The sequence below is a fragment of the Prionailurus bengalensis genome, chromosome B2 (genome assembly GCF_016509475.1).
Source record: "Prionailurus bengalensis isolate Pbe53 chromosome B2, Fcat_Pben_1.1_paternal_pri, whole genome shotgun sequence".
NCBI lineage: Eukaryota > Metazoa > Chordata > Mammalia > Carnivora > Felidae > Prionailurus > Prionailurus bengalensis.
Window position 1 is genome coordinate 141,971,211 of NC_057349.1, and position 12,674 is coordinate 141,983,884.

At 43.5% G+C, this 12,674-nt stretch overlaps 1 protein-coding gene across 1 annotated transcript in view; it reads left to right on the forward strand.

The window, feature by feature from the left end:
• The window catches only part of ZDHHC14 (zinc finger DHHC-type palmitoyltransferase 14), a 293,821-nt gene that overhangs the window by 160,567 nt on the left and 120,580 nt on the right, over nucleotides 1-12,674 (forward strand).

Sequence of the window (12,674 nt, forward strand, 5' to 3'; positions counted from 1 at the left end):
TCAGTCAGTAAAGTGTCCGACTTCGGCTCAGGTCATGATCTTGCGGTTCGTGGGTTTGAGCCCCACATCGGGCTCTGTGCTGACAGCTCAGAGCCTGGAGCCTATTGTCTTCTCTCTCTGCCCCTCCCCTGCTTGCACTCTGTCTGTTTCTCTCTCTCAAAAATAAATAAACATTAAAAAGCCCTGCTATCTAAATAAGTCTAAAATAGCCATATACAATATACCATGTACAATACAGGCTCCAAGTGATTAGAGAGTACTGTCTTATTTGGCACATTTTTCCCTCAATGAGTCATGTTAAAATGTTGGCACCTTAGGTTTGATAAAATACAGAATTATGAATAGAGCTTTAGTCCTGCTGAGACTTCTGTACAGAGTTGCCAAAATAGTTGGAGCAGACATCCCTTCATGTGTGACACAGTTGTGTTTGTAGTTAACTGCTTTGGGGTCTGTCTCTCCTATTAGAATGTGAGCCCCTTGAGGGGCACCTGGGTGGCTCAGTCGGTTAGGCATCCGGCTTCAGCTCAGGTCATGATCTCGTGGCTTGTGAGTTCGAGCCCCTCATTGGGCTCTGTGCTGACAGTTCAGAGCCTGGAGCCTGCTTCAGATTGTGTGTCTCCCTCTCTCTCTGCCCCTCCCCCACTCGTGCTCTGTGTGTCTCTCTCTCTCTCAAAAAAGGAATAAACAACAACAACAACAAAAATGTGAGCCCCTTGAGAACAAGGATCTTGTCTTGATCTTCTTGTATCCCTGGCATTGGGCCTGGTGTGTTGGCATGTAGTACGTGCTCAATAAAAGTGAGAGCAATTGGATGAAGGAAGGAATGATGATCGGTGACATCAGACATCCACAGTATCCACGGTACCTGCTCTGCATCTGTAAAACTTTCCAAAACTCACACAAAGGCCAAACGTTTCTGAGGCACTCTTCTTCATGACACCCAAGACCACTTTTGCATAGCCCTAGCTTCTGGACACTGAAAGGGAAGGACGTTGCCCAGTGTGATGGGTTGGGGCGGGGAGCACACTCTGCAAGAGAGCACACTTAGCATTCTGTTTAGGACTGGGGCAAATGCGGTCTCTCCTCCCGCCACTCTGTTGAAGCCCCCACCCCCAATCTCAGCAAGACCCAGGGTGTGGGGCTTTCTGCAGGGACCTCTCTGGTCCTGCCATTTCTTATGGGTCCAGGATGCACTGAAAGCAATGTGATAGCCCTACCATGACCAAATAGCTCAACGGCCATACTCCATCTGACAATGACACAATCATCAGAGTTAGGACTCTAAGGGAAAATCTGGGATATATGGTCACCATGCCTAAGTACTCACATGAGGTCATTAAAGAGCCAGTCTTGAGGCAGAGAAATACTGGCTTTCCTCCCTGAGATTCACACACTAGCCTGAAGCCTTTGGCTTCCCGGAATCTTAAATCAAACTCAAAAATCACTTGGCAAAATCTCTGAAATGCCAGGATCCCCCTAACCAGCTCTCTCACTTTCTCAACAATGGATGGGTATGTTGGGCTGTTTACACGCTGTGAATTGAAACCTGCATTCTCAACTCTAGAGTCCCAGGTTCTGTGGTATCATTGGACCTATCTGGGTGGTCTGGGAGGCCCCGGGTTTAGGATAATGATACTGATTTTTGTTACATAGCAGCTGCACGGGCTTCAGGCAAGATCGTGCTGTTTGGGGGCGAGCCTGCAGTGACCACATGCAGCTGGGAGGCCTGCGGGGAGAAACCAGATTCCTGAGCAACTGTCCCCTCCTGAGTCCATGAGCTTTGCCTGCCTTCTGAACAGTTTACAAATGTCTCTGTGGAGTTCTGCCCTCACCCAGCCTTCCTCTCTGGGTTTGGGCTTTTCCTCCTAGTTTTCTTTTGATATATTTCCCCCTCTTTCCCTGGATTCATTTATTTAAGTTCCTTCCTTCCAGGGGTGCCTGGGTGGCTCAGTCAGTTAAGCAGCCTACTCTTGATCTCAGCTCAGGTTATGATCTTGAGATTTGTGAGTTCAGGCCCCGCGCTGGGCTTTGTGCTGACAGTGCAGAGCCTGCTTGGGATTCTCTCTCTCTCTCTCTCTCTCTCTCTCTGCCCCTCCCCTGCTCATGCTCGCTCTCCCTCTCACTCTCAAGATAAATAAATAAACTACAAGTTAAAAAAAATTCCTTCCTTCTGGATCATATTTGTAGATTCATCATTATGAACAATTAGTAGTAAGAAGGGGGCTTTTCAGACACTGGAGGTGTCTTACAGGGAAATGGTACTCTTAGGAGCTTTATGAAATCATCATTGTTTTTCCCCATTCTAGAGCTGTGAGTGGACATTATTTCTGAATCCACTTTTTCTCTACTTGTCTCTAGGTGATGTGCTTATCTTTGGCCTATAGTGGTACATTTATTTCTAAGTGTGTGATTAAGGGACAAATCATACAATTAATGGTGTTTATGTCCCTCCCTATAAATGAAAAATACATTTATTTTATAATGACTCATATGAAAAGGAGAAAGATCATTTCTATTATAACCCTTATAACCTCTACTCCTCACAAGGCTACTCTGTTATTATTTCAGACATGTGAGTCATTGGCTTAGATTATTTCATTTTATGATTATTTGCCCTATCTATTACCGAAAGGCATTGCAACCAAGATTCTGGAATTTAAAATAACGGGTTAACTTTGTGATTTCTGAAACAGAAATGTCTTTTGTTAGAGTACAGCATCACGGAAGTGAAGCCGCCTCCCCCTCCTGTATAAACTTCAAGTGCATGCCTGGTTTCTGTGTGTAAAGAATAGTGAATCTGGTGTTTATACTTACATGTGTACTGGACAGAACACGAATATCAGATGTAGGCCATGTGGTCAGGGGTCATGAGCTGCAATTAACAGGACTTTTTTCTGTATGTGTATCCATTTGCAGGCAAAAAAATTAAAAGATGACACAAATTGTTTTGAGATGGGAAAACAATGGGAACAAGCCTTTGTTCCAAAGGCCACTTGGTTTTAATGTCTCTGCTACATCTTGTTAATGTTTTGTTTTGTTTTTCATTTTAAGTAAAGCTAATCTTCCCTCAAAGAATGTATTGTGGAAAAACAGAGAGACCTGGCTACCCAATAATGAAATCCAGATTTCCTATCTGAAATGTTTCAGAAATTAATTTAGACCAAGGAGTCTTGTCCAAGGAATCAGTTTTATGTCAAATTCTAACCTATGAACCAGTCTCTAAATATGAATGCTCAATTAATGACAGTGTTGATTCTGGGATGTCAGTATCTGTTTAATGGTTAAAAAAAAATCATAATTAATGACAAAACACACGGATTACGTACGTAGTCTCGGATAACCCAGCATCCAGGCAGCAGTCCCACCCTTCACAAATAAACATCAAAACAGAATCAGTTATTTTCACAAAGATTTGGGAAGATGGCTAGTAGAAATGAAAATATTCCTCCTCATCTTTTTGGCAATGCTGCATTTTCTAATTTTTACCCGGAAGGCGGCGACAGTCCCTGCTGGGTATTCAGTCATCACACCCAGAGCCTACCAGCCCCCACTGACTTGCACGGTGGGGAGGGGGGCACCGTAATGGCTTTTTATCATGTTAGCATTTCCTTTGTCTGGTGCTAAATTAGCTCATTTCTTTCATGTTATGAAAATGCATGCTCTCAGATTATTTCTTTTTCTCTCCTGCCACTTTCCCATTGAGCTTTATGAAGAGTAAGATGCTCATAGCCTGTTTTCCACAGGCCCTGGGTAGTATGTAGGTCACAAGTCTTCAGATGGAACGAGGACTCCATTTGGTGTTTATATCTTTGACAGCTGCATCATCATCTTGTATCAAATCCAGGCCCTCGGGGGAAGGAGTCTTCCTCCCCACAGATGGTGCTCAGAATTGGAGATCCCAGCCACAGTTGCTCAGAAATGTGAAGGAGCCATTTTCAAGTTGTCTGAGCTCGGGCTAAGAATCTTCCTCTTGCTGGGATGTGGCTGGGGTTTCCCATTAGTCTTGTCTCCTTCCAGAGGTCTAGCGATCACTGTCCTAGGCAGGATCTTTACCAGAAAACAGGTGTTTTCTGCTTTCTCTGAGCAGCGGTTTGAAGGTGCCTGGGTAGCACTGATCTCATCATTTGCTTAGGGCCGTGAATTCTGCTGCTTTGTAGAAAGAGCGTTGTCCAAATTTCAAAGACAAACTAGACATTGTTCTTTGTCACACAGAGGCTGGTTGGAATGGGGGACTGTCACAAGCACCCAGTATTGTACAAAGTCGTACCAACATAAGGCGCTTTCTCTGCTAGGACTTCAGGGCATGGAGGGGTTAGGGGCTCTAGTTAATGCTCACAGGATGCGTGCGTATTGCACACTCAATTCAGTGAACTAGAGAGAAGCTACTCCTTCTCTTGGCCAGAGAAGCCTCCTGGACAGGGCATATCCTTAGCACCCGTTTGAAGGAAGTTTCCTGCAACTCCCTTAATCTTGTGCCCAGCAGGCTTAGAAGACAGAAAAATGAGTTCTAAACACAAAATGCATTGTTGATGTTGAGAGTGTGCCTGATTTGACTTTCTTCCCCTTTTCCCTGTTACTATAAAATTCGGTTGAATGGGGATCATTCATTCAGTCACTTAGCAAGTATTTTCCAGGCACCTGCCCTATGTGAAGCATTGTGCTGGGGGTTGTGAAGGACACAGCCGTGAGCAGGGCCAAGTCTTGCCCTCCAGGACCTCCAGTCCAATCAGGTGCATGGGGCATGTCCACCAACACCACAAGTACCACAGAGAGGAGCAAACAAAATATTACAGAGGCGCAGAGAAAGAAGCCATCACTTCTGCTTGGCGTTGAGCCAAGAAAAAATTTTCACAAAGTCTTTATAGGAACTTGAACATTGGGTGTCGGGGCATTCCAGCCACAAGGGCTGGGTGAGCAGATGCCTGTGTGGGAAGGCCAAGGGGTCGTGGACGCCTGAGAAAGAACATGAACTTAACTTAGAGGGAAAAGGGGAGTCACTGCAGGCTTTGGGGCAGAGATGCATGGTCTAGAGCTGACAGGTGGTTAGGGCAGGTTGAAGTGGGGGCCTGACAGGCAGAGGGCTGAGACGGTGTGCCAGCTGTCCCCCAGGCTGGAGAACCAGAGGAAGACAGTGCGTGGGACTTACTCCTTGAGGTGCCTGCGAGGATGGAGAGGGGCGAAGTGAGGCTGTAGGGTGTGCTTCGGGAAGGACGAAGGCTGCCTTCTCTCTAATTAATAAGAGGGAGGGATGATGCGGTGCGCATGGGGCAGTGCACTGAGGTTCCTGCGGGAGCTTCTGAGAAACTCACAGACTCAAGAGAGAGCTGGGTTAAACATCTGGGGGGCCCACAAGTGCAAAGCCACCTTGCAACAGGGCTTGCTTTTCAAACCAGCACTTCCCGATCTCCCTTCCTGCTCCTTGTCCTTTCTTCTCTAGCCACCAGTGTCTAGAAAGGGCACTTGGCCAAGTTAGAGGTCTCCACCATGAACTGGGATTGCCACATTTTTAATTACTTAAATGAGACCGCTTGCCACTTACAGTGACCAAAGGACTTCTTGTCACCTTCATCTCATGACCAGAAAAGTCAGGGGACCAGCCTGAGTTTTTACCCAGGGGCAGGAGCAGGTTTCAAAGGAAGACCAAAAAAGTTGTATTTCAGATTCACATGTGATCCCTCACAGTCAGAAGCCCTGGTGGGTGGTAGCCATTCACTTGTCAACTAGACTCTCCCCATTCCTCCTTTCCTGGGTAGGTCATAATTAATCTGCACCCCAAGTGCAAATAATTCAAACCACAATGTACTATCTCTGGGAAGAGAATGTGCCAGGGGACAGAATACTCAAGTTAAAGACAATGATCTCTCATTTCGAATGTCACATATTAGCAACCTAGGGCAGTGGACATCCTTGGTGGGAGATGGGGGAATGCAGGTAGAGGCTATGGGAGACTCCGGAGCTGTCAGCCTGGAGAAGTGGGTGGCCCTTAAAGATAACAGCCCCACATGCAGTGGACTTGGGACAACAAGAAGCCATATAGGACGTGGCTTACTCATTAGCTACATCTTGCTCTATGGAGGCAACCTCTGGGACTTTAAGCAGGCATCCTTTGAGGTCAACCAAGTAACATTTCAAACCTAAAAGGGAAAGACAGATAATGCTGTAACCCAAGATCTGCTAAACCACCTCCACAGGGGGTTTCTGACAGCACTGAAGTATCCTTCATCCTTGGAGAAGCCAAATGGAACTAAATAAATCACAGCCTGCAATACTCATGATGGATCACATCCTACTGACCAGTGGCCCCATCATATTGTCCTGCTGTGCCCTGGGTGCTGCTGCATAACAACTCTTCCAACTGTTTCTTATTCAAACTCATTAATAACAAGAAGGGGGGAATGTTGACCTGTTTTATTCTCTGCCATTATTCAAATAGGCATCCTCCTGTTGAATTTGGAATTTAAATTATGGAAAATCATATTCTACACAATTAATTATTTTCCTAACCATTTTGTAAAAAGAATATATACAGGGTGCCTGGGTGGCTCAGTTGGTTAAGCATCTGACTCTTGATTTCGGCTCAGGTCATGATCTCAGAGTTTGTAGATTTGAGCCCCACGTCAGGCTCTGCACCATTGAAGCCTGCTTGGGATTTTCTCTCCCTCTCACTCTGCCCCTTCCTGGCTCACTCTCTCTTTCTGTCTCTCAAAAATAAATAAATAAACATTAAAAAAATTAATACGCATGCGTGCGCACACACACATACACACACACACACATAGTCCACCTAGAGTAGATTCTTTTATACTAAAAAATACTTTAGGGCTACAGATTCAGAGGGGCACATGCACCCCAATGTTTACGGCAGCATCATCAACAATAGCCAAATTATAGAAAGAGCCCAAGTGTTGGGATGAATGGACAAAGAAGAAGTGGGATGTACATATGGAATATTACTCAGCCATTAAAAAGAATGAAATCTTGCCATTTGCAATGATGTGGATGGAGCTAGACTGTATTATGCTAAGTGAAATAAGTCAATCAGAGAAAGACAAATATATGATTTCACTCATATGTGGAATTTAAGAAACAAAACAGATGAATATAGGGGAAGGAGGGGAAAAAAGAGAGAGGGAAGCAAACTGTAAGAGACTCTTAACTATAGAGAATAAACTGAGGGTTGCTGGAGGTGAGGTGGGAGGGGAGATCAGCTAGATGGGTGATGGGCATTACGGAGGGCACTTGTTATAATGAGCACTGGGTGTCATATGTAAGTGATGAATCACTAAATTCTACTCCTGAAACCAATATGATCATATATGTTAACTAACTAGAATTTAAATAAAAACTTGAAAGGAAAAAAAATATTTTAGGGCTAATATATATAAATTGAAATCCATTAATACAAGGGTCAGTTTTATGCCTTTGATATGGACTGTGTTTATTTCTGATTGTGGTACACCAGCACATTTCCAAGGCTTCATACAGTGGTAAGGTTGTTTTTTATATGACAATAAGTATAACCAAGGTAATGTCATACTTTATGCCACAAATACCTTTTAATGGCCCTCTAGAGCTTGAGTTCCTTGCTCTTAACTCCAGGATGATATCACAGTCAGAGATTTAATCAATAGACTTGCAGCAATCGATTTTTATTACCAGCTCTTCATAAAAGTTCCATGTCACTGTCCAAACATGGACTTACAGTCTAAATAACGTAATAGACACGCCCTGAGGAGCACCTATTCCCAAAGCCCACCGCACCACACCACGTCATAGAGCTAGGATTCAGCCCCATATGAACATTTGGATTCCAAGTTTGATTCAGTAGTAAATGTGCTTTTGATTGTCACTTTATACTGGATCTTAGCGGGGCCATCTTTTAAAATCTTCTAACTGTCTAATTCCTATTGCAAGAAAATGTTCCCTTTACAAATCCAGGAGTAGATACTAAGGGCTATTTACCAGATTATGGTGTCCTCAGTCTCTTAAATGTTTGGTTATTTAACTTGAAGCTTTTCACATTTTTTAAGAAAAATCGGAAGCCCATTAAAGGGTATTAATTATGTTCATATTTGCCAGAAAACACTTGAGGAAAGCAATGATTTTTTTTTAATGTAGAGCAAAATCGGTTGAATTTAAAAAGTCCTTTCCAGGGGCGCCTGGGTGGCGCAGTTGGTTAAGCGGCCGACTTCAGCCAGGTCACGATCTCGTGGTCCGTGAGTTCGAGCCCCGCGTCGGGCTCTGGGCTGATGGCTCGGAGCCTGGAGCCTGTTTCCGATTCTGTGTCTCCCTCTCTCTCTGCCCCTCCCCCGTTCATGCTCTGTCTCTCTCTGTCCCAAAAATAAACAAATGTTGAAAAAAAAATAAAAAAAAAATAAAAAGTCCTTTCCATAATTGAACTGAGTGCTTTCACAAAGTGCTTATCTTTAGGTTAGAGAGTCTTGTGTTCCTTTTATCCACATTCTTTGTATCTTAGGGCTCTCTTTGCCAAATATACTGTTCTACAAGAATCTCTGAGGATGTTCAAAAAGGTTATAAGTGTCTGGAAGTTTGGGCAGGGTCACACAGATGCAGGAATGACAGTGAACAATTTTCTATGGTTTCCTGTGAGTCCCATGAAGAGAAGTCACAACTGACAATCCAGCGAGTGAAATGTGACACGAGAGACCGGTGATGGTTGTTTCATTCTGTTTCTGCAGGGCAGTTGGTATGGGAAAGATGAACGAGATGTTAGAAATGTCATAAATTGTTGTGTCTCTAAATCAGGTGTTTCTCTTGGAGACCCCAGTCTGCCTGCCTGCAGGCCATGCCTCCCAGTCGTTTTGGGGGTCACTCATCCACCTTCTTAGAGTTGTTGGAAAGTCATCTTTACCGTGACCTGGTCTTCAGGTCTCTGTCTCATTAACCATGCCTCTTCAAGACCAGATGTTCTAACATGCCTGATGCTGGCCTTGGCAAAGGGGATCATGTCCCGTGGTCCTTGAGGCCTGGACTCTTGCTGGGATCCCCTTGCCATCCCATCAGAGATCTCACTACCTCCTCTGCAAGCACGGCACAGGAATGGGGTGCTGGTCCCTAACATTCCCAGGACTGAGCCCCCTGTCCACCTCCTTGTCTGGAACAAAGCTTTCATCTCTACTCTCTCTGTTTGTTTCAGCTTGAATATCTGCAAGCGTATCCCCTGTTGGGTGGCCCATCCAGAAGGTGATTTCCATTCCAGATCCTACAATCTTGTGATTCCCTGTTGTGTTCCTTGATGGTGCCCATGAGGTTACTGAACGTGGTGACAACAGACTGACCACAGTCATTGCAGATCCGATCCTCACTCAGCTCCAGGCATGGCATTGGTTACCACTCTGCCATTCGCCACCTCTGTGGAGTCAAGGGACAGTAATAATGGGCCAGGGTGCAGTGCTTAAAGCTGTTCTGGTGCCTGGATCCCCAGAGCCCAGCTGGTGTAGACTAGAGTCTCCCTGACTCCTCACAGTCCTTGCTGAATGTCTGCTCCTAGGACTGAAAGACAGTGAAGGGGTTTTGTAGAATTGAGCTGGGCCATGCTCTTCAATTGGTAACTCAAATGCCTTCTGGATATGAGTCTGTTCAAGTTTTATATTTCTTCCTGTTTGAGTTTTGGAAGTGTGTGGGTGCTTAGGAATTTGTCCATTTCTTCCAGGTTGTCCAGTTTGTTGGCATATAATTTTTTCATAGTATTCCCTGATAATTGCTTGTGTTTCTGAGGGATTGGTTGTAATAATACCATTTTCAGGAAGAAATAGGAAACTTGAACAGACCCATAACCAATGAAGAAATTGAATCAGTTATCAAAAATCTCCCAACAATAAGAGTCCAGGACCAGATGGCTTCCCAGGGGAATTCTACCAGACATTTAAAGCAGAGATAGTACCTATCCTTCTCAAGCTGTTCCAAAAAATAGAAAGGGAAAGAAAACTTCCAGACTTATTCTATGAATCCATCATTACTTTGATTCCTAAACCAGACAGAGACCCAGCAAAAAAAGAGAACTACAGGCCAATATCCCTGATGAATATGGACGCAAAAATTCTCAATAAGGTACTAACACATCGAATTCAACAGCATATAGAAAGAATTATTCACCATGATCAAGTGGGATTCATCCCTGGGCTGCAGGGCTGGTTCAACATTCACAAATCAATCAATGTGATACATCACATTAATAAAAGAAAAGATAAGAACCATATGATCCTGTCAATTGATGCAGAAAAAGCATTTGACAAAATTCAGCATCCTTTCTTAATAAAAACCCTCAAGAAAGTCGGGATAGAAGGAACATACTTAAACATCATAGAAGCCACTTATGAAAAGCCCACAGCTAATATCATCCTCAATGGGGAAAAACTGAGAGCTTTCTCCCTGAGATCAGGAACACGACAGGGATGTCCACTCTCACCGCTGTTGTTTAACATAGTGTTGGAAGTTCTAGCATCAGAATCAGACAACAAAAGGAAATCAAAAGCATCAAAATTGGCAAAGATAAAGTCAAGCTTTCACTTTTTGCAGATGACATGATATTATACATGGAAAACCCGATAGACTCCACCAAAAGTCTGCTAGAACTGATACATGAATTCAGCAAAGTCTCAGGATACAAAATCAGTGTACAGAGATCAGTTGCATTCTTATACACTAATAATGAAGCAACAGAAAGACAAATAAAGAAACTGATCCCATTCACAATTGCACCAAGAAACATAAAATACCTAGGAATAAACCTAACCAAAGATGTAAAAGATCTGTATGCTGAAAACTATAGAAAGCTTATGAAGGAAATTGAAGAAGATACAAAGAAATGGAAAAACATCCCATGCTCATAGATTGGAAGAATAAATATTGTTAAAATGTCAATACTACCCAAAGCAATCTACACATTCAATGCAATCCCAATCAAAATTGCACCAGCATTCTTCTCGAAGCTAGAACAAGCAATCCTAAAATTTGTATGGAACCACAAAAGACCCTGAATAGCCAAAGTAATTTTGAAGAAGAAGACCAAAGCAGGAGGCATCACAATCCCAGACTCTAGCCTCTACTACAAAGCTGTAATCATCAAGACAGCATGGTATTGGCACAAAAACAGACACATAGACCAATGCAATAGAATAGAAACCCCAGAATTAGACCCACAAAAGTATGGCCAACTAATCTTTGACAAAGCAGGAAAGAATATCCAATGGAAAAAAGACAGTCTCTTTAAAAAATGGTGCTGGGAGAACTGGACAGCAACATGCAGAAGGATGAAACTAGACCACTTTCTTACACCATTCACAAAAATAAACTCAAAATGGATAAAGGACCTGAATGTGAGACAGGAAACCATCAAAACCCTAGAGGAGAAAGCAGGAAAAGACCTCTCTGACCTCAGCCACAGCAATCTCTTACTTGACACATCCCCAAAGGCAAGGGAATTAAAAGCAAAAATGAACTATTGGGATCTCATGAAGATAAAAAACCTTCTGCACTGAAAAGGAAACAATCAACAAAACTAAAAGGCAAACAACGGAATGGGAAAAGATATTTGTAAATGACATATCGGACAAAGGGCTAGTATCCAAAATCTATAAAGAGCTCACCAAACTCCACACCCAAAAAACAAATAATCCAGTGAAAAATGGGCAGAAAACCTGAATAGACACTTTTCTAAAGAAGACATCCAGATGGCCAATAGGCACATGAAAAGATGCTCAATGTCACTCCTCATCAGGGAAAGACACGTCAAAACCACACTGAGATACCACCTCATGCCGGTCAGAGTGGCTAAAATGAACAAATCGGGAGAGTATAGCTGCCAGAGAGGATGTGGAGAAATGGGAGCCCTCCTGCACTGTTGGTGGGAATGCAAACTGGTGCAGCCGCTCTGGAAAACAGTATGGAGGTTCCTCAAAAAATTAAAAATAGATCTACCCTATGACCCAGCAATAGCACTGCTAAGAATTTACCCAAGGGATACAGGTGTGCTGGTACATAGGGGCACTTGTACCCCAATGTTTATAGCAGCACTTTCAACAATAGCCAAATTATGGAAAAAGCCTGAATGTCCATCAACTGATGAATGGATAAAGAAATTGTGGTCTATATACACAATGGAATACTACGTGGCAATGAGAAAAAATGAAATATGGCCTTTTGTAGCAACGTGGATGGAACTGGAGAGTGTGATGCTAAGTGAAATAAGCCATACAGAGAAAGACAGATACCATATGTTTTCACTCTTATGTGGATCCTGAGAAACTTAACAGAAACCCATGGGGGAGGGGAAGGGGGAAAAAAGTTAGAGAGGGAAGGAGGCAAACCATAGGAGACTCTTAAAAACTGAGAATAAACAGGGTTGATGGGTGGGAGGGAGGGGAGGGTGGCTGATGGGCATTGAGGAGGGCACCTGTTGGGATGAGCGCTGGGTGTTGTATGGAAACCAATTTGACAATAAATTTCATATTTTAAAAAAAAATGCCTTCTGGAAAGCAGAGGTTTATTATAGTCCACCTGCCTAAATGCCTTTAGTCTTCTTCAGAAACCAGCTTGCAAGTTCATTTCCATAGCTCATTAACCTCTTTTGGACAGATTAGCTCCAAAATATTGAAAAACGGTTTCTTGCCTTTAAAGGGTGCATTTGCGCTTCTCAGCTTTTGGGCCAGGAA